Consider the following 21,515-nt stretch of genomic DNA (forward strand, 5'->3'; position numbering starts at 1 on the left):
TCTCTATGGACCTTCCACACTCCGTGAGCTGGCACAGTGCTGACAGTGTTGTATTTAATGATTGTGGTAGTGCTCTGGGGCACTGGGGTATAAATGGCTCCTGGCTAATATTAAATGTGCTGTCCTGAATGGTTAGGTGCAATCAAAGAACAGAAGACTTAGATAACTTGAAATTGTAAACACATGGTTGTCTTTACTTGGCAAACAGATTATTAAACACTTCCTATTTTAGATGGAGGCGTAGAGTCTTTAAATGGGTTATCCAGGATTAGAAAAACAGCTGTTTTTTGCAAAAACAGTGCCACCCCTGTTCCCAGTTTGTGTATGGTATTACTATTTAGCTCTTTTCACTTCAATAGAACTGAGCAGCAATGTTACGCCAAGACTGAGGACAAGAGATGTGCTGTATCTGGGAGAAAGCACCAATCTTTTCCTAATCCCGATTAGCCTCTTTAACAAGGTCCCAAGAAGGTTTTGCTCAGGCTAGAGCAGATTTCCTAATTTTACAACTTCTGTCTCTCTCGGATAGTACAGTTGCCACTTGTGGGGAACACTGCAATTCCCAGCTACAAGTACAGATCATCAATAAGGGAAAATGTTCTTATTCATTGCTTTTCCTGTTCACCGATTAAAGTCACATTTCAAATGATACAACATTATAAGACTTCAAGGCACATGGAATTCCTAGTAGCAGCCTAGTGGGATCACAAGAACAAAAGGGCTTTAAAGGGGTTATTGAGGATTACAAAAACATGTCTGGAAGTATAACTTGGCTTTATTAACAGATGCAGTGTTGCTCCTATTTATGCTATTTATTTGGTATTACCAAAAATCCTCAGGCTTTTTACTTGTGATAAGCTAAATAAGTATAGATTCATCTTCTCCCCCTGTTGCAGTTCTTTTATTGAATGCACTCACAACTAGGAAGGATCTAATAATAGTGCATATAGCAGCTGGGAAATAAAATGTCCTGCCATTACCCTGCAGGGGCACAGAGCTTTAGTACCACAGATACAGACTGCCATATATTTGACTTCCCCTGCCCTGCTCTATTTCAGGAACCTTGCTTGTGATCCTGTATTAAATAGGAAACTTAGTCTCATGTGCTCATGAAAGACAAATGCGACAGGAAAAATCTATAGTAAACCAGTTGTCTAGAATAGAACCTTGATGAATCACAAAGTTGATGTCTGAAAATAGTCAGCATTTACCACAGGAGCTTTTACACATGCAAGATCAATACGCTCCATCACAGAATGAATCACAGGGTTTGCTTAGACTGTCCTTTAATGTTGTCTTCGGTAATTGTCCGCTCTCTTATGACTAGATTTTCTTTGTTAAGCGTATGTTTATCTTTCGATAGTTATATTATTTTACTTTTTACACAACTACAGCGGTTGGTTTACCTAAAGTGATTCTGTATCAGGCAAGTGTATAACTAACAAATACCCAATATGTACCTATGATTGTAATCACGGCCTTTACAAGGTGAGACAACTGATAAGAACATGGCTGTGAAATGGAAATCGTCACCTTGTGTCCACGTGAACCACAAGAAGAATGAATATTGTACTTAAAGTGAAGGAGGTAGAAGCCAACTCCTTTCCCCGATCTATAAATTACTACAGCTAATTAACAGGAATGTGCAAAAGTACATTCATAAGAGACTCTTTCTTTTTACACAACTCCCTGATATGGTGGACTGTAAGTGAAGGCACACGTTATCTGTAACTCCAGGACTTAGTTTATACAGAGTCTAAAATGTTACAGATCAGATGACCTAAAACTGGCATTATAGTAGTGAGGTTCTTCTAAATGTGAGAACAGGATTTTCCCAGACCCAGCCTACAAACTTTGAAAAATTTTCCAAAAGAAGCGACAAGGAGCATAGTGGGAGCCAGTGAGGTCTCTTTGTTTTCCTTTAAGCTCCTGTGCCCCAAAACCTCAACTACAAAGGTTAAGGAATAGTTTTGTAGCAATACCACTGATTTGCTGCCAGTATGGTATTGGATTTAGGATTATTAATCTTGCCATGTTTTACAAAAAATAATAATAATGCATAGGGGCAAGTATGGACATAGTGATAAATTTTTCATTTTGTTCGGAAATCAAAACGAGAGCCACATCTGTTCTCTTTGTTATATGCAGTTTCCTCTAAATTATTAATTTTTTTTATGGTTTAAGTGTTTTAAAGTAGAAGTGGTCATTGTAACCATCATTATACTAAAACCTAGAAGCAGGAGACTGTTGGCGGAAACAGACCACAGGGTCCATCTAGTCTGGCCTTTTAGTATTTCACTTCTTGTTATCTTAGGATAGATATATGCTTATCCCTGGCATATTCACATTCTGTTACTGTAGATTTACCAACCACATCTGCTGGACGTTTGTTCCAAACATCTACTACTCTTTCAGTAAAGTAATATTTTCTCACATTGCTTCTGATCTTTCCCCCAACTAAACTCTGAATGTGTCCCCATACTTCCCTCTTGAACCTTATTTATTCCTTTACCATATTAAAAAGTTCTCTTCTTTCCTCCAGACTAAACTGATTCAAATCCTTAAGGCTTTCTGGATATGTTTTATGCCTCACACCCTCCACCATTTTTGTAGCTCATCTTAGGACCCGTTCTATTTTTTCAATATCTTTTCTAGGTGAGATCTCCAGAACTAGACACAGTATTGTAGATGTGGTCTCCCTAGAGGTGTATACAGCAGGATCACAATCTCCCTCTTCTTACTGGTTATACCTCTAGCTATACAGTTCAGCATGCGATTTGCTTTCCCCACCACCTGGCTGCACTGGTGACTCATTCTAAGGCTGTCAGAAATCACTACCCCTAAATCCTTCTCTTCTGAAATCTTTGCCAACACAGAACTGCTGATTTGACAATCAGCAGTTCTTTGATATAATTGCACTATGGTTTATTTTTATTTTTGACATATCTTTTTAATTACTAAATAAATAGGACAACTACCTAGATGCTCTCTATACAGTCTTAAAGCGAAACTGACAGCACCGAGGTTCCTTAAAAGATTAATCCAATTGCCGCCCCATTGCCGCTTCTCTGCTGTTAAACACACGGAAAAACCTGACAGGTTTCCTGAATTATATTTTCATAAGATCGCTAGATCGTCCAGGCAACACATAGAAGATAGCAGTAGTCTGCTGCCGCCGCTGTTGCTCCCCGGTGCGACGGCAGCAGGTCGTTGATATGAAAGACAAACGACAGATAACATCATCATAACATCATGTCAGGTGTTCATTGTCTTCTATTACACTAGGCGTTTATCGTCCGAATACAGCCGATAATCGTTTTTTTGTAATAGGGCCTTAAGTCTGGCAATATTAATCACATTGTAAAGCCCATGCAGGCAATTTAGGGTCTGATTAATAAAATGTGAATGTGGATCTAAAAAAGCAGCCTTTTTATAATTTTAGAAAATTTTTAAAATAGAACTGCTACCACAATGTGTGAATACAGCCTGAAGTTAATAAACATAGCATAATTGTTTTTTTATCTGGTGATTATAGTTCAATGTCCAGGTATGCACTTACTCAAACTCTTAACCTTGATTATTTATTGTGTTATCAGTAAAGTATTATGATAAATCTAATCATATACTCTGGTCCTGGTGAGTCAAGTGTGAATATGGGAAGAGGGTTTTTTTCAAAAGGTAATCTGAGGAGGGTAGTCACGTTATGACCTTAGTTGCTCTGTATGTGTTTGTGATTGTAAAACGTTCCTTCACATCTAGGTTAATAAAGTTACATATTTTTCTAATAGTCCTGTTCTCTTATTCTGCATACTATCTGAAATGGTGGAGTGCTTTTTTTGTGATCCAGAGCTGCTTCTCCCATTTCCACTGTTGCACACCTAAGGCAATGTTCACATCTCCATTAGAGGCTCCATTAGGATTCAGTATGAGAGAATATTCTGTTAATGACAGAATAAATAGCACTGCATGCAGCAGTATTTTTTTTCTTTCAATACAACAGACACACATAATAGATACTGATTCTAAATCATTGAAATTTGTTGGGTGCTGAATCTGGGTGCTGGATACCTTCTTTATGTTAAATTCCCAACAAATGTACATAAACATATTCTCGAGTATTGCATCATCTGCCTTCCATGTTTGTCAGTTTTATGTCATAGTCATAGTCCTGTCTGCATGGATTAGAACACAAGAGATAATTCTATATTGAGGCAGGAATGCCTGAATAACAGTAGCCAATATAAAGCCCCTCCTGCTATAATATTATGACAAGATGAGAAATGTTTAGGTATAAAATATAAAGGAAACATAATAATAGGACTGGTGTTTTTGTCTCTTCTTCAGGTCATTGTTATGTAAATTGTGTTGTGATGTAGATTTGGTTCCATGAGATATTGGTGTCCTTGATCAAATTAAAGAAATTTAAAAGTAGACTGTTCTATACACACAAAGTGTAGAGAGGGGACAGATATACAAAAGAAATGCAGCTCTTCCTAGACAGACCGCTCAGTATGCAGGTACAACCACGCTTGGTCATTATTAGAGATGAAAGTCTTTGCAAAAGTTCAGTTCAATAGCTAAACAATTGCAGGCAATACTTACCTGTCCGCGCTGGTCCCAATGTCCTTTTTCTGGTGTCCCCCGCAGCCACCAAAATCCTGTTGAGCCAACCACTGACTGAGATTGGACAGCGCTGGAGTCAGTGATTGGCTGAGCAAGCTGTCAAAATGTGTGAGCAGATGGGAAAAAAATGCTGTATTTTGCAAATAGGGGAAAATAATGCACATGTTCTCTATTTTAACGGTTGTAATCAATTATGGCTGTTATTCTATATGGTGTGTGCACTGCCGTCCAATTTCCCATTGGCTTCAATGGAGCACTTAAAATTAGTCATACTTTTCTTTTCTTTTCTGTTGTGTGATTCCCACATATATGTGTTAATACTCTATAGAACAATACAAATCGGTATTGCTACAAATTTTTACTGATCTTTTTAAACTACATTTGTATGTTATCGTTTCTCCACAGTACTGGTGCACACATGGCATCCCTATTGGGAATTTTCCAGAAGTTGAGCGTGTAGTCGTCTGTGTTTTCATAGAAACCAGAAGTGGGGGGTCCCCCATTGCTCTCCTGATCTGCATGATACATGTAGAGATGATGGAAAATGTCAGTATATTCTTTAAACTTTCACTCAATGAATCATTGGCCAGCTGCCTAGGCTATCATAACAGACTCAGCTATCTTTGATTAAATGAAGGTTGGAGTTACCCGCAAAAATGCACACATGAAGAAAAGAGGCCTCTGCCCTTCTTGAAATAATCCCAGCAATTCACAATGTAATGAAAATACCCTAATTTGGATGGAATCTAAAGTACAAATTCTATGTCCTAGAATATATGTTGTAAATGGACTAAGTAGGCAGGTTTAAGCAGGTTACACGTACATTAGAGATATAAGTTTAGTTATAAATGCAAATCAGCCGGGCCATGATGTTACAGCTGGAAAAATTGGGTATGTGATGTACCTGGATTCCAGTGGGGTCGCGATCATCTGCACCTGCATGATACCAAATTGCTGCCAGTGTCTCCGATATTGCAGAAACACTATGCAGCTATGGGGCATCGCATGCCGGCGTGTTTCACCACATCTGTGCCTCCTTCCTCCAGATTTATGAGCTCCACAAGCCATTTTTTCGACTTCATAGCTTGGTTGTTGTTCTGATATGCATTGTTAGCTGTGAGATCCTATAGACAGGGCTGTGTCTTCCCAAATCATGTGTTCTCAACTGCATTTACCACTACCTCCAATCAAGAAGTAGAAAGATCCCAAAGATTATCAAAAGAAATGGGAGGCCCCCAGAGCTAAATTTCGAATGCTATAATAAAGTGTCTGTGAATACTAATTTCCATAGAGAATTTGAGTTTTTATTTTTCAATATCTGCAAAAATTACTAAAAATTCTGCTTCCTTTATGGGATTTTGAGCCCAGAATGATAGGGCAAAGTTTGATTTAAAAAAAAAATAGCACAAGGCAAAAAGAAAAAAAAAGTTAAGAATCTAAAACTTTCTGAAAGCAGTGTACATGTATATAGAGAAAAATGTATTAAATGTGTGCCCACCGTACATTTGGAAAAAGGAGTAGATTTTTTTCCAAACTAAACGGGAAAGAAGGAAAGGAGTACTGGTGCTTACAGCAAACAGAAATATAGAAAATTGTTAGGAATCGTAATATATTGTTGTGTTATTTTTATCTGTACATCTAAAATATGTTTTGGATTTTTATGTATGTGGGTTTGTCCCTGTCTGTTTACATGGCAAGTAGAATGACTTCTTTTTATGCTAAAATTACTTGCATGTTTCCATCTGTGTATTCTACTGACAGATTCACCTATTGACCCTCATTGTGGCTGCAGTTCCAGTTATGTTTTTTCCAGCAATACCGCCAACACAACAAACCCAATGCATGACCTTGAATATGCTTTTGTGTTGTAGCATTTAGTTACTGCTTCTGTACTGATCCATACAATTAGAGATAATATAATAAATAACAGATACAAACGGACCCCAGAGAACGAGATTTTTATATAATGTTTGCATTGACTAAGGCTTTTCAATGTAACTAATTAGGGATGGTCCGAAACTGCCGAGGTTCGGGTTCGTATGAACCCGAACGCTCGGCATCAGATTCCCGCTGTCTGCCCGCTCCGTGCAGCGGGTGAATGCAGCAGGAGGACGGCCTGGAAAACTGGGATACAGCCTATGGCTATGGCTGTATCCCCGTTTTCCAGGCAGTCCACCCGCTGCACGGAGCTGCCAGACAGCGGGAATCATTGCCGAGAGTTCGGGTTTGTACAAACCCGTACCTCGGCAGTTTCGGACCATCCCTAATAACTAATTACTCGGTTCGGACCATCCCTATGACTAATTATAGATGAAAAATAGCTACATGGAGGTTTAGGCTATGTTCACACATAGTATTTTGGTAAGTATTTAGGCTGGTATTTTTGTCTGTATTTTTAGGCAATACAAGTAGTGGAACCAACAGAGAAAAGCTATGTTCCCACTTTGGGAAGATATCTGGGAAAGGCGTCCCTCTCGTAATATAGTCGGCCTCTAAAATTGATCATGATCAGTATCAGCGGCCGTCTATATTACGATGCGTGAACATAGCCTTTCTGTGTTTTTAACCCACTTTTGGTTTTGGTTGAAAAAATACTGAGCAAAATACTACGTATGAACATAGCCTATGACTGTAAGAACATGCTGTGTACTTCAATGCATAATGGGTGCATAGATGTGCTGTACACAAGCATGCACAATGAGGCCATGTTCCCACTACATAGGTTCCGTAGTAATCACGGCCATTGTATCAATGTCCGTGATTAATACGGAACTTACGCAGTGCTGCCTTCTTATTAAACTTTGTTTACATTGTCAGTTACTGAATCAAAATATTTTGGCACTTTTTTTAACCTAAAAGTAGTAATAATAGTAACAGCTCAACAGGAAGGCAACAAAAGGGAACAAGAGCTTTTTTAATGGGCTTCTTTCTACTCAAAAAAGGTATTCATGTTATTTATAGAAAGAAAAACACAATAGGTTTCATTCATGTTCACCAGAAACCTTATGAAATGTAAACAGACCACACATGTTCTGATTTAACCTTCGGTATTATTGTTATTATAGGTGGCCAGTTGCCACCACTGATATTATTAATCCTTTGGACTAAGCTGAGGCTATTGATATAGAAGCACAATAATAAGTATGAGGAGCTGAAGAATGTGTGAGTCATTGAAAACCAATATGTACAGTATGTAATCTATGCAACTATTAGATATCTTCTTTTTTTGTTTGCATGGCTTTTTCCAGATAAAATAGTCAACTGGAACAAAAGCAAGAGCCCTGACACAGGTTTAACCATAACAGCATAGCTGGCAGTCTTCCAGCTCTCTACGCCTTTCTGCTACACTTCAGAGAAAGGGGGAAGAGCTGGCCCCATGCTTTCAATATGGATCAGATTAAACTCTTGTGCTGCCAGCAAGACGAATGATTACAAGACAAGCAATTTGATCATGAATCTGGAAAGCGCGATGGAGTTTATCAGGGAATGTTTTTATGTAATTAGTATTTCATAGAGAGGAAGTCAAAGGAAAACATTTAAGTGCAACCATATGTCATGCTGTAGAAACATACTCTGCAGTTTGTAAGTTGTCCCCAATTACTGTAATGTGTAGTCATTTATTAAGATGTGTCAAACTTTGGCATTTACAGTTATGTTATTCAGCAGGGACCTCTAGGGCACATGTGCTAATATCATTAAAACTACATTGTAAACCTCATCCTTAGCCATTGGCTTATATGGTATGGTTTCTTGAGCGGTTCCGATTTAAAAGAAGACAGTTGCAGAGTAAATTTAGGTTATGGTCATTTTAAGAAGCACAATGCTCTTTATGGTTTCGCCAGTTAGGTTATGGTCATTTTAAGAAGCACAATGCTCTTTATGGTTTCTTGCCAGTTTCTATTAACACAAGGTGGCACTGCAGCTTAAATGATGGTGAACCTAGCTGAATGGGAAATAATATGAAACACGTGCATAATCCTCTACTGTGTTTTCCTGAAAATAATACGTCCTCGTAAAATAACCCCCCACACACACTATCCTGCCAACTAGCCTAAAATAAGACCCCCCCCCCCCCCCCCCCCAAAAGTAAGGCCGCTAACCACCCTTACACTCACCCACCCAAAACAGCCCCACCCCCCCCACTCACCTAATCTCCTTGTGTACCTTGACAGGCACACTGTTCCATGGCCCCCACATCCCGCCACACTGCCGCAAGTCCTGACATCCTGGCGCACTCTCCTGGTCCTATAGGACGTTAGTGGGTATGCCAGGGTGGGGGTTCTGGGGGGAGCGAGCCAAGGGGGACAGAAATAAGACATCCCCCGAAAATATGACATAGTGCCTCTTTGGGAGGAAAAAATTATATAAGGCAATATAGGTCTTATTTTCGGGGAAACACGGTATGTTTACACCACAAAAGTTCCAACAAGCCTGTGCTGCCAGTTCTCCTTAAAGGATAACTCCGGTGCTAACAAAAAGAGGGAAGAAGCGTAACAACTTCGAACAGCTGATGGACAGTTATACAACTTTGTAATGTGTGTTAATTAAGGAAGGAAAAAATGCGGAGTTGTCCTTTAAGCTGTGTAGTATGGGGATATTTCTTTCAGAATAGAAGCATTTGCAAATAAAACAGTCTTCGTCTGGTGCAATAGTCAAATAGGTGATATGGGGGACATTTATTAAGTTTTTGCACCAGGCGTAAAAATGTCCCTGCAGATCCGACACTATGGAGATTTATGTAGAGCGCATTGCCTCTACATAAATCCCGTGTGCACCAGTGTGTGCACAAGGGAACGTACGCCAGCTCTGAGATTTGCTTATCATTTTACGTTGCGAAAAATGATAAATGAAGCGGACCCTGAGTCCATGCCCCCCGTTCCACCCCACCCACACTCCTTCTCCGCCCCACTGGCGAAGGTGGTGTAAAATGGCCAGATGCGAACATTTATTCGCAAAACGGCCATTTGCAAATAAATTAATTCTCCTCTGGCAATTTTATGCCAAAAAATACAACTTTTTAGTTTGATAACTTTCCCCCTATATATTGTTTTTTGTTCCAACCATAAAAATACTTCCGGAACTTAAGGGATGTTTGCACTTACACTCACATTTCATGTGAAAACATCACATAGAAGCTGTGACAATGGATTCTCAGGCCGAGACACTTTTCTCAAAGTTTCAGGTCACGTTTTAATAGAAGTGAAGTGTTCATATGATATGAGAAGTGCAGTTAACTATGTATACCCTCTGTAAGGCACTTTTCACTCTTCAATGTACTTTAGTTAAGAGGACCCATTCCTAAGAGTAACACGAGATCGCTTTTTCTCTGCCGATAACAACTCTGCAAGTTGCTGCAACTGCAAATATGTGTGTGTGTGTATATATATATATATAGTAAGATTGCTATTTCTAAATAGAAGTGTGAATGACTTGCAAAGTGAACACAAGAGAAATATAAATCAGCATTTGGTGTGACCACCCTTCACTCTTACAACAGCATCAGTGTTTCTAGAGTACATGCACACAGGTTTTGAAGGGACTTGGCAGGGAGGTTGCTCCAGGTATCTTGGAGAATTAAGCACAGATCTTTTGTGGATGTTGCTGCTCAAGTCCTTTTGTCTCTTCATGTAATCCTAGACTGACTCCATGATGGCGGCTCTGCGGGGGGCATAGTATCACTTTCAGAACTCATTTTCTTCTTTTTGCTAAAGAAGGCAGGGGAAGAGCTGGGAACTAGTCATCTGGGCCGTGACTAGTCACGGCTCTCTGTCCTGTCAGCATGCTCTGCATGGTGATTGGTGGCCGCTAACGGGCCTTCTTGCCTGTCAATCACCCCACAGAGCACGCTGACAGGACAGAGAGTTGCGAGTAGTCACAGCCCAGATGACTAGTTCCTGTATCTCCCTCTGCCTCGCATGCTGTATTATGGTGCATTCACACCTACAGGATCTGCAGCTGATTTTCTGCAGCAGATTTCATTTAAATAACTGAACACAGCATCAAATCTGCTGCAGATCTGCTGCAGATCCTGTAGGTGTGAACGCACCCTTAAAATGCATTTTACCGCACATGAAGCCCACAGAGCCCAGATCCCCCGACACCGCTGGACAGCCGGCTGCCAGTTGTGTGCAGCTGTTTTGGGAGCCCAATCATGATTGGTGCTGATTGGTTCCCTTTAATGACATCAGCTGTATGTTTGGGGTTGTCCTGTTGCAGAAAAAACTCAGAGCCAATCAGATGCTTTCCTGATAGAAGGCCTCTTATATTGCAGAAAGGTTCTGTGGAGACCACTTGATTTCATATAAACCAAAGTTGGCAAACCTTGTCTCTTCGGATGCCATAGCCTCTTGTACACAGAGGCTCAATCATTCTGGAAAATTAAAGGACCTTCTGTAAACTATAGCCACCATTATCTAAAATGCTTTTGTATGGCCTCCTTCACAAAACCATATTTTCAGGTCTGCATACCGACTGCAATCTTGGATCCGGAGGTCCCATTGATTTCTATGGCCCATACACTTGACTATATTGGTCAGAGATCCGTGTTGGGGTGGCAATCCATACCACAAAAGAATAGGATCTGACATTATACAGTCTGTATTTTCAGCACGGAGACGCCAGTAGAAGTCCATAAAATTGTGGACACCATACAGACTGCCATCTGCAAGCATCCACAAATTGTGAATGTTTCCAGTTAACATCTTACCTTCTTAAGAACCTTCCTCTTTTTTAGGGTGATCTAAAAATATAGGACAATGCATTTATGGTTTTGAAATCCAAAATTCAATACGGTCATTTGATAGATGCCTTTACTAAAAATAAGGAGCCTAGCCTAAACCCTTTAAAACAGTACTGAAGTTTACAGTAGGCATAATGCATTATGTTACGTAGCATTCTCTCAAATCACAGTTCATCCTTCAGGCTACTGGATAGTTCGTGTATAGGTGATTGACCATGGTATGGGCAAATACAGGCTAAAATGGTGTAAAATATTATATATTTTTTTTCTACTTTTTTTTGCTTCTAATTCTATTTTGCATTGTACATGTCCTAAGTTCAGCATTGTCTTCCTGTCAGCCAGACAACTAGCTTACTGTCCCACACTGATGTTAACATCCACTGCTAAAGGTGGAAATAATTAAACTCCAAAGTCGACAGTCTTTCTGACTACAATGTGAAAAGCAAGGAAAAAGTTAAACTTGACCTTATCTCCATAAACCATTCTCCCATCACCACAACACTTTCCACATTCCCATGGAAATGGGTACAATGGGGGGATGTGATACCATGTCATACTGTTCAGACAGAACATCATTGTCTGGACTATATGGATGGTTAGTTTTGAAAATCTACTTGTGTGATATAGGAAAAATCGATATAGAAATTAGCAATATCATTTTTTTTGCTGTCATATACATTTTTTTTTTGCATTTAATTAGAGATGGCTGAATTTACATTAAGAACAAAGTGAAGCTGGGAGAAGTTTCCCAGGACTGGATCCAGCTTTTCCCAGCACCCGGTAGGGATGGGCATGAAGCTGCAATGAGTTAGAAGGCAACAGGCTGATGAGCGGATTAAAGCTACGCTTCATTATTACTGTAAATTTGCTCACCACTACATTGAATTATATGTTTTATATTGTTGAAAAGAATAAAAATGTTTACGTTAAGCAGATGCTAAAAACGGATTCTACAGAACATGTTTCCCACCGACCTTCCCTAATTAAAAAAAAAAAAAACATTGCAACATACATGTTAATTTTACTGGACAAAATAGCACAGAATACACTATTGTATACACATAAAACCCCACAATAAAACAGAAACCAATGAATCATGATCACATCGCAACTCACAGACACACAAACACACACACACACCATGAAGCTAGCCTGATCTGTGGTAACATACTAGGTGAGCAGAATGACTAGTTTATGGTGTGTTCTGCACATTCTGATCCTGTGCTTCATGTTAATAACATTTACTGCAATAACTATACAAATAACTGTGCTTGCCGTGGTAATGTTTGTCTATGTCACAAAAGACTAATTCAAAGGAAGGAGAATAACAAGGAAGTGAGTGATAAGGAAGCATCTGTATTCTGCTTTATAAATAACTTAAGGCTGATCTCTGGCTCTGGTTTCCCAATTCCTCTTCCTTTTCTAACCTGCTGCAGCAAGGCTGTTTACTCTACAAAATACTAAATTATGTGCATCCAATTAGAGTTTATTGATTGAGGAAGCATTTAGGATCCCTGGGGTAATGTGTGCATTATACTGTGTTTGTTCTGTCTACATCAACTAAATTGTGTCTTGCTATCTACTGCACCATGGGGGAATATACTTAACAGCATTAATGGGATTGTCAATATTTTGTAGGCCTCGGTCACAATCCAATAACCTGCCCAAGTTAATCCTAAAACAAGCTAGAAGTGGGCAACAGGATTTAACACTGTGATGTAGTGACAAGGACATGGTTCACATGTATCCATTAAACTAAAAGCTTAAGTCAGAGCCCAGATGTAATGGACAGGGAAGGGAGGGAGGGGAAGGGGAGGAAGGAAGGAAGGAAGGAAGGAAGAAAGGGAGGAATGGAGAAAGGAAGGGAGGAAGGAAGGAAGGAAGGAAGGAAGAGAAGGAGGAAGAAAGCAAGGGAGGGGGTAGGAAGCAAGAGAGGGAGGGAGAAAGCAAGGGAGGGGGAAGGAAGGAAAGAAGGCAGGAAGGGAGGGAGGGAGGGAGGGAGGAAGAAAGGAAGGAAGAGAGAGGGAGGAAGGAAGGAAGGAAGGAAGGAAGGGACAAAGAAAGGAAGGAGGGGAGGGAGGGAGGAAGGAGGGAAGGTAGGAAGGGAGGAAAGGAGGGAAGGAAGGAAGGGAAAAGAAGGAAGGAGGGGAGGGAGGGAGGAAGGAAGGAAGGGACAAAGGAAGGAAGGAAGGGAGGAAGGGAGGAAAGGAGTAAAGGAGGGAAGGAAGGAAGGGACAAAGGAAGGAAGGGAGGAAGAATGGAAAGAAAAAAGAAGGGACACAAAAATAGAAAGGCAATTGAAAAAAAAATCTAAAATACCAATATTAATTAATTAATATTAAATATTAATACTAATGTTACATAGAAAGGAGCCTAGGTTGTCACAATGTCAGTATTTGGTCTGGCTCCGATTTTTCCTCCATGATCTGATGGTATTCTTTAATGTTGTTGATCAATGTTTTGTGTTTTACTGTGATTTATTATAGTGGCTATACTATTCTTCTGGAATACTCCCTGCTGACTGACTCCTTTCAGTGCCCTGTCTGTGGATGCTATAAATACACTTCAACTCTTTTTTTTGTGATCTGCGTACTATCTCAGTGATTTCTTCTTGCTCCTTTGTCAATATAATTGTATAGATTTGCCTTATACAATACATAAGCTTTTAAAATAAATGTAGATCACAAGCCCTTGTTTCATGATTCACCTTAACTTCAGTGATCTCATCCTGGCAACATGCACCAATTTCTTTACATCTGGTGTTTTCAAAGGTCTTCTTTTAGCTACACAAAATGGGCTTGGGTTTACGTGAAATATTGTGCATTAGCTGAATGTTATCTATGCCGACAAGGAGCTGGTTTTACTTATTTGTATTAATTTGGTGTGGACTCTGGATGACAAAGTGTTGAAGTGACTGCCTGAAAAAATAAAATGAGCTCCAAAAAATGTGTGAATCCAGCCTAAAGGGATTCATGTGTGACAGTCTCATAAGTTAAAAATCAAATTGTGAAACCTCCATGATACATGAGCAGTCTGGAGAAGCTAATCTGAAAGAATCCAGCACCCAGGATTTATTAGTACAACGTTTATCCAGTTATAGTATCTCTGAGCACAGGATTCTTTCACACTCGTAATCCATATAGACTGTACATATGTATTTGCTAAACTCTAGTAGACAACCATGTTACATTGAAGATAACATTAGAAAATGAATATTGTTAAATCACGTTTTTACGCTAAGATATTTTCATCTATTTTTCATTGTTATTTTTAAATATTTGAGGTTGATATGTTTATTCTAAAATAAAACCTCAAATCTTGCAGTTGTCACACCGACTAGTAAGCCAGATAATAGGCTAACATTTGTCATTTAGAGATTACTTCTCAGCAGCATCTTATCATCTGAGGCAGGAATAGGCTGGTGTCACACACAGCATTTTTTTATTTGAATCTGCCCCTGCAGTTTTTGAGTCAAAGACAGAAGTGGATCCAGGAGAAAGCTGAAATATAAATCCTTTCTTTGTATTTGCGGTTCCTTTTTAATCTACTCTTAGTTTTGGCTCAAAAACTGCATTTCCAGAATTCCTAAAGAAAAACTGTCATTGATGAATAAAAGATGAGATAACTCAGGATCCACCATTTACAATAATTGATGGCCACAGCTTACCCCCTGTCTGCACAGGTTACAAAGCATGCCCACAAAACTCTCACAGAGAAGTCAATTAACTTCCTATTTACAGGCTGTGTGTCTATGTGGCTGTTCTAAAGCATATCTCTTAATACTGTTAACAACAGTTTACACTAGATAGCTGACCTATAAAAGAGCAAAGGTTCTGCTTCACCAAATGATTATCGGCTGATTGGCTGATCGTGGTCTTTCAGTATGTTGAAACAGCCCAATCATGTCAGAGAAGGTCTGCTGCTCATCGATCCGTAATAGGAGAGGCGGCAGCAGACCACCACTGACTTCAATGGGCCACCCAGACAATCTAATATCAGCCTCTCCTGCTGCTCTCGCTCTGTCTGTGTGTGAAATTGCACAGGCAGTGATCGTGGAACGAGGGGCAAGTGAGCGATGACCTTAAGAGTACAGCTAATAGAATAACCTACAATCAGGAAATAGTTAGAAAATAAGTTAGAAAAAGTTAGAAAATAAGTCTTACACCACATTTGTATTTATTACTCAGACTTTTTGCTAAAGTGTGTCAATTTGTTATACGCCCAGATATAATAGCCTGGAGTGTTGAAAAGTGTGTGGTCAACGTATTTAGTAATATTTAGCTGAACATCTCGAATAGTCCCATTACATGTACTCACTAAATGTGATGTAAACCTAGTGTGATACTACCTCTGTCTCTCCCTATGTGGTGGTGAGTCATGTGCCAGTCTCTCATTCATTCACACACTAACCACAACCCAGCAATCACAGCAGGAACTAGATAGAGAGGTTAGTAAGGAAGTGACACTGCCACTGTGCTCAGAAACTCAGAGAAGAAGAATTTACAAGCTAGTGTATTTTACTATAAAAAAGAACAAGGGATTGCATATAATTAGCTTCTGCATAGCTATCTTATAAGACCATATTCCTATTTTAGTATTTCTATTATTTTAGTATTCCTATTTTTAGTTTAATACTAGTTAGTATGTGATGGAACCTGTAATGATCATGTTGTTGGATTCTACGTTCATGATTCAGATTGTAGCAAATTCAGATTGACGCTGGAAATTTGAATGTTTACTGTAGGAATAGAAAGTCAATCTCTACCCATCAGATTCAATTTATCAAGGAAATATTACTATGTCAAATATCTAAAAAATATTTATAAATGCAGTTTTATAATTTTTTATCTCTAATACAAGAAGTTGGATATTCTATAAATTCAGAGTAAAGGAGAAGTCTGGCCACAATGAATAATCCACTGCAAGCAGGGTGTGCAAGAACATAATGAAGATTTTATACCAACCGCTCCCCATGCCCTGCAGCGCCACATCACAAGCTCACTGATTGGGAAGGCCCCGATCAGCCAGTCAGTTACTGCAGCCATGTCCTGTCTCAGTCACTGACTGGCCAAGCAGGCATTCCTGAGTTGGATCGTGATGTTGCAGAACCAGGAAATCCAGAAGGCTGGTGGCGTCTGGAGGCGGTAAGGCAGCGCGGTAAGGGCACGGGGACTGGTATGTATAGATTATTTATTATATTACTGCAGTTCCCTGTCTGCCACGCAATTTTCATTTTGACCAGACTTTTCCTTTAATTCTGGGATCAGTATGACATGCAAATAACAGTGTGGTTCTTTGTATCAATTTTTATTTCTGTACATATATCGTCATCATTCACATTGACCCCTTTTCCCATTGGGACTCACATTCTAACTCCCCTATTAGACATAAACTTTTGCCAATTTTCATAGCCAAAAAAAAAAGAATTTGTTTTTTAAATGTGGGAGGAAACTCAAACCCAAAGGAATCTAGGCAAACATATGGTGAAAACATACAAACTCTCTTCAGATGTTGTTCTGGGTCAGATTTTAACACAAGACTCCAATTCATCAAGGCAACCACTATGCCTAAGTACTGTATGGAGCTATAGTAAATCACCCCCTAGTTCCATGGAACTTTTTCTAGTAATACATCATAGCATATTAGAAAGTATTAAATAGTATATTGCAATTGGCCAGAAAACAAAGGGAAAGCAAGACCATATATATCAAGCAAGTCAAATAAAGAGAATGAGTAATTGCACCATTGAAGGGACCAGGGCAAGAATAACAGCATGAAGCACCCAGAAATCACCTTGTCACTACTCAGATGGGTTAATCTAAATCTTTTAAAATTACAGGTATCCTTTAAAATTACAGTCAAGCCATATTAATCCATCAAACCTTTAATAGGCTTTTACTCTTTTAATACACAGTATGGCTCAGCACCATCTGTTGTATTTGAAAGTGGCTTGTTACCAAAAAGGTATAAGAGCCCTCTGGAGAGTTGGATAGTATAAACATATTTAGGTGACATGTACTGAGGTGAAATGACCATAGCAGTGGCTATCCATTAAAGCCATTATGCTTTTGAAGGCTATACTTTTTTTGTAGGCATTATTATCTTAGTATATGGTATATTATTGCCATGTTTGATATAATTATCAAAGGCTCCTCTGCATAACCAGAAATATTTTTAAAATATAGCATTTTTAATCTTTTCTACTACTTTGTTTATATATTTTGCATCATGGTTCCTTTTTGTAGGTTAGTTGATTTACTACTGTGTTTTTGTCAGTGCCATTTTTAAAGGATGAATAATTATTAATATAATAGCCGATAATTTTTGCAGTTATTTAGCAGATCTATATGAAAAGATTGTTATCAATGCAAAAAAGAGCCAGTGAGAGAGAGAGAGAGATAAATAGATGATATACAGACTGATAGATAGATAGATAGATAGATAGATAGATAGATAGATAGATAGATAGATAGATAGTAATGGACACAGCACTCCGAATGTCCTATGTGGTTGGTGCCAGTGGTATATACCCTTGAGGACCGTGGGTATAGCTTGAGAAAAGCTTATATGGATTGAGCTGAAACGTTGCTAATGCACTTTGTGGGAGAAATAAACTTCACCATTTGAACTTTATTTTGGAGTGCTGCAGTTACTTCTTCTGATTTGTAAATAGATAGATAGATAGATAGATAGATAGATAGATAGATAATAGGATATAGATAGATAGATAGATAGATAGATAGATAGATAGATAGATAGATAGATCAAGGAATTCCTGGTTCCTGGTCAGAGCCGTCCCTGCTGGCACTTGGACTCCACAAACTGGTATAGTGCTGCCTGTATACTGTGTTATTATATATATATATATATATATATATATATATATATATATATACACACTCACCGGCCACTTTATTAGGTACACCTGTCGAACTGCACGTTACCACTTAATTTCTAATCAGCCAATCACATGGCGGCAACTCAGTGCATTTAGGCTTTAGGCATGTAGACATGGTCAAGACAATCTCCTGCAGTTCAAACCGAGCATCAGTATGGGGAAGAAAGGTGATTTGGGTGCCTTTGAACGTGGCATGGTTGTTGGTGCCAGAAGGGCTGGTCTGAGTATTTCAGAAACTGCTGATCTACTGGGATTTTCACGCACAACCATCTCTAGGGTTTACAGAGAATGGTCCGAAAAAGAAAAAAACATCCAGTGAGCGGCAGTTCTGTGGGCGGAAATGCCTTATTGATGCCAGAGGTCAGAGGAGAATGGGCAGACTGGTTCGAGCTGATAGAAAGGCAACAGTGACTCAAATAGCCAACCGTTACAACCAAGGTAGGCAGAAGAGCATCTCTGAACGCACAGTACCTCCAACTTTGAGGCAGATGGGCTACAGCAGCAGAAGACCACACCGGGTGCCACTCCTTTCAGCTAAGAACAGGAAACTGAGGCTACAATTTGCACAAGCTCATCGAAATTGGACAGTAGAAGATTGGAAAAACGTTGCCTGGTCTGATGAGTCTCGATTTCTGCTGCGACATTCGGATGGTAGGGTCAGAATTTGGCCTCAACAACATGAAAGCATGGATCCATCCTGCCTTGTATCAACGGTTCAGGCTGGTGGTGGTGGTGTCATGGTGTTGGGAATATTTTCTTGGCACTCTTTGGGCCCCTTGGTACCAATTGAGCATCGTTGCAACGCCACAGCCTACCTGAGTTTTGTTGCTGACCATGTCCATCCCTTTATGACCACAATGTACCCAACATCTGATGGCTACTTTCAGCAGGATAATGCGCCATGTCATAAAGCTAGAATCATCTCAGACTATTTTCTTGTACATGACAATGAGTTCACTGTACTCCAATGACCTCCACAGTCACCAGATCTCAATCCAATAGAGCATCTTTGGGATGTGTTGGAACGGGAGATTCGCATCATGGATGTGCAGCCGACAAATCTGCGGCAACTGTGTGATGCCATCATGTCAATATGGACCAAAATCTCTGAGGAATGCTTCCAGCATCTTGTTGTATCTATGCCACGAAGAATTGAGGCAGTTCTGAAGGCAAAAGGGGGTCCAACCCGTTACTAGCAGGGTATACCTAATAAAGTGGTCGGTGAGTGTATATATATATATATATATATATATATATATATATATAGAGAGAGAGAGAGAAAACTGCAGCACTCCAGATACGCTTAAAAGAATATGGTGTTTATTTCACCTAAAAACTTGCAACATTTTGCTCTCACACTTTTTCAAGTGTGAGAGCAAAATGTCGCAAGTTTTTGGGTGAAATAAACACCATATTCTTTTAAGCGTATCTGGAGTGCTGCAGTTTTCTCATTTTATATACTGTATATACTTGGCACTATTGGTCCATTGTGCTGACCACTCGGCACCGAATTATTTTTCATTAGAGGAGAGCTGCACGACTTTCTTTTCGATACATTGATAGATAGATAGATAGATAGATAGATAGATAGATAGATAGATCGATAAATAGGAGGTAGATAGATAGATAGATAGATAGATAGGAGATAGATAGATAGATAGATAGATAGATAACAGAGATAAAGCAGCACTGCTTTGGCCTGGACCAGTGGCCGAATTTGGATATGTAGCAGATAATCCAAGGCACTCCAACGTCAGGTTCAAACAGCCAAACTGTGTTTTATTTAAACATGGTGCAAATGTGACGTTTCGGGGGCTTCATACCACTATTTTCAAGCTTGAAAATGGTGGTGTGAAGCCACTGAAACGTTGTGTTTGATGTTATGCTCCATGTTTTAATAAAATAGAGTTTGGCTGTTTCAACCTGGCATTGGAGTGCCGTGGATTATCTTCTACATAGATAGATAGATACAGTGGTAAAAATCCACAGCACTCGCAAGTTCTCAAGGAAAATTCAGTGCTTTATTTTCCCATGTGCAATAGAAACATTTCTGTCTGAAAAATGCACACCGTTTTCAAGCTGTGTGCAGACAGAAACGTTGCACATGGGAAAATAAAGCACTGAATTCACCTTGAGAACCTGCGAGTGCTGCTGATTTTTGAACACTGTATCCTATTCACACCTAGGCTCCAGGTGTGACCGCCAGCACCCATCATCAGCCAATAGATAGATAGATAGATAGATAGATAGAGAGACAGACAGACAGACAGATAGATAGATAGATAGATATAGACACACTTAGGTAACATATTTTTTAACCAGCTACCCCTGCTACTCTAGTAAGTTAATTGCCTTATACATGCAATCCTCTGACTGAATTGACATTGACATTGACATTGGAAAACTGAGAAAATTGTATCATCTAACTGCACATTGATAATCTTAAATCAGCCATACACGTTAAATGACTGGTCAGGTATTAGTGCTGATTCTTTAGGAAAATCATTGGATCATCTTATATCTCAGTGAAAGAGGAGGGATGAGTGACTGTAAGACTCCTTGGTCATTCCAGGGAAAAACAAAAGAGGATAAGACAAATAAAGTCCTGATATATGAGGCAGTCTGGGATTGATGGTGGACATACAGTATTGTTAGTGATCTGTAGGGGATTTATATCGTATTGGTACAGTAGTCTATCTCCTCAGTCTTATTCATTTCTTTTATATCATTTAAATGTTTGAAAGCATGAAGCATTGAACAGGGCTTTCTTTCAGTGATTTATAGAAGAATTATGGAGTCTACACATTGCATATTATACTATGTCACAGTTTCAGTGGGTGCATCAGTTCTACGTAAGGGAGAATAAGGAAGTGTTAATGCCTTCTGTGTGAAACCAACCTATCCTCATTGTACCACATCAAAGGTTTGGAGAACCATTACCGTTTGTATATATAAGAGTGCTGTAAAACTATTGGATAAGAGATTTACTGCTGTTGTAGACAGTTCAGTTTAGTCAGTAGTCAGCAGTAACGTCACAATGACATGGGATTGGCCCAAGTTGAACTTAGTCGTGGAAATTTCAGACAGGAGTATATAGTATCCTGTGCTGCTTTAATTTTCCCTTTTGTGTTACCTTGCCTGTAAGCCACTATACTATAAATCCCATACTATCTATAAAAGGTATTAGTGCTTTGTCTCTGTTCAGTGTGAACAGCACTACAATACAATACAATACCGTGCCACTGTTTGCAATTC

The 21,515-nt window shown here is 39.3% G+C and overlaps 1 protein-coding gene across 3 annotated transcripts in view; it reads left to right on the forward strand.

Moving 5' to 3' along the window:
- ARHGAP28 (Rho GTPase activating protein 28) overlaps positions 1-21,515 on the forward strand; it is a 118,040-nt gene that overhangs the window by 31,949 nt on the left and 64,576 nt on the right. The window contains exon 1 of one of the 3 annotated variants that reach the window (XM_069960098.1): positions 12,104-12,142. The exons of the other annotated variants lie outside the window; for them this stretch is intronic. The gene's annotated coding sequence lies outside the window, so the exon portion shown is untranslated. Of the gene's footprint in view, positions 1-12,103; positions 12,143-21,515 lie in introns of those variants that run through there. 3 annotated transcript variants of the gene reach the window in all.

The sequence above is a fragment of the Dendropsophus ebraccatus genome, chromosome 2 (assembly GCF_027789765.1).
Source record: "Dendropsophus ebraccatus isolate aDenEbr1 chromosome 2, aDenEbr1.pat, whole genome shotgun sequence".
Taxonomy (NCBI): Eukaryota; Metazoa; Chordata; class Amphibia; order Anura; family Hylidae; genus Dendropsophus; species Dendropsophus ebraccatus.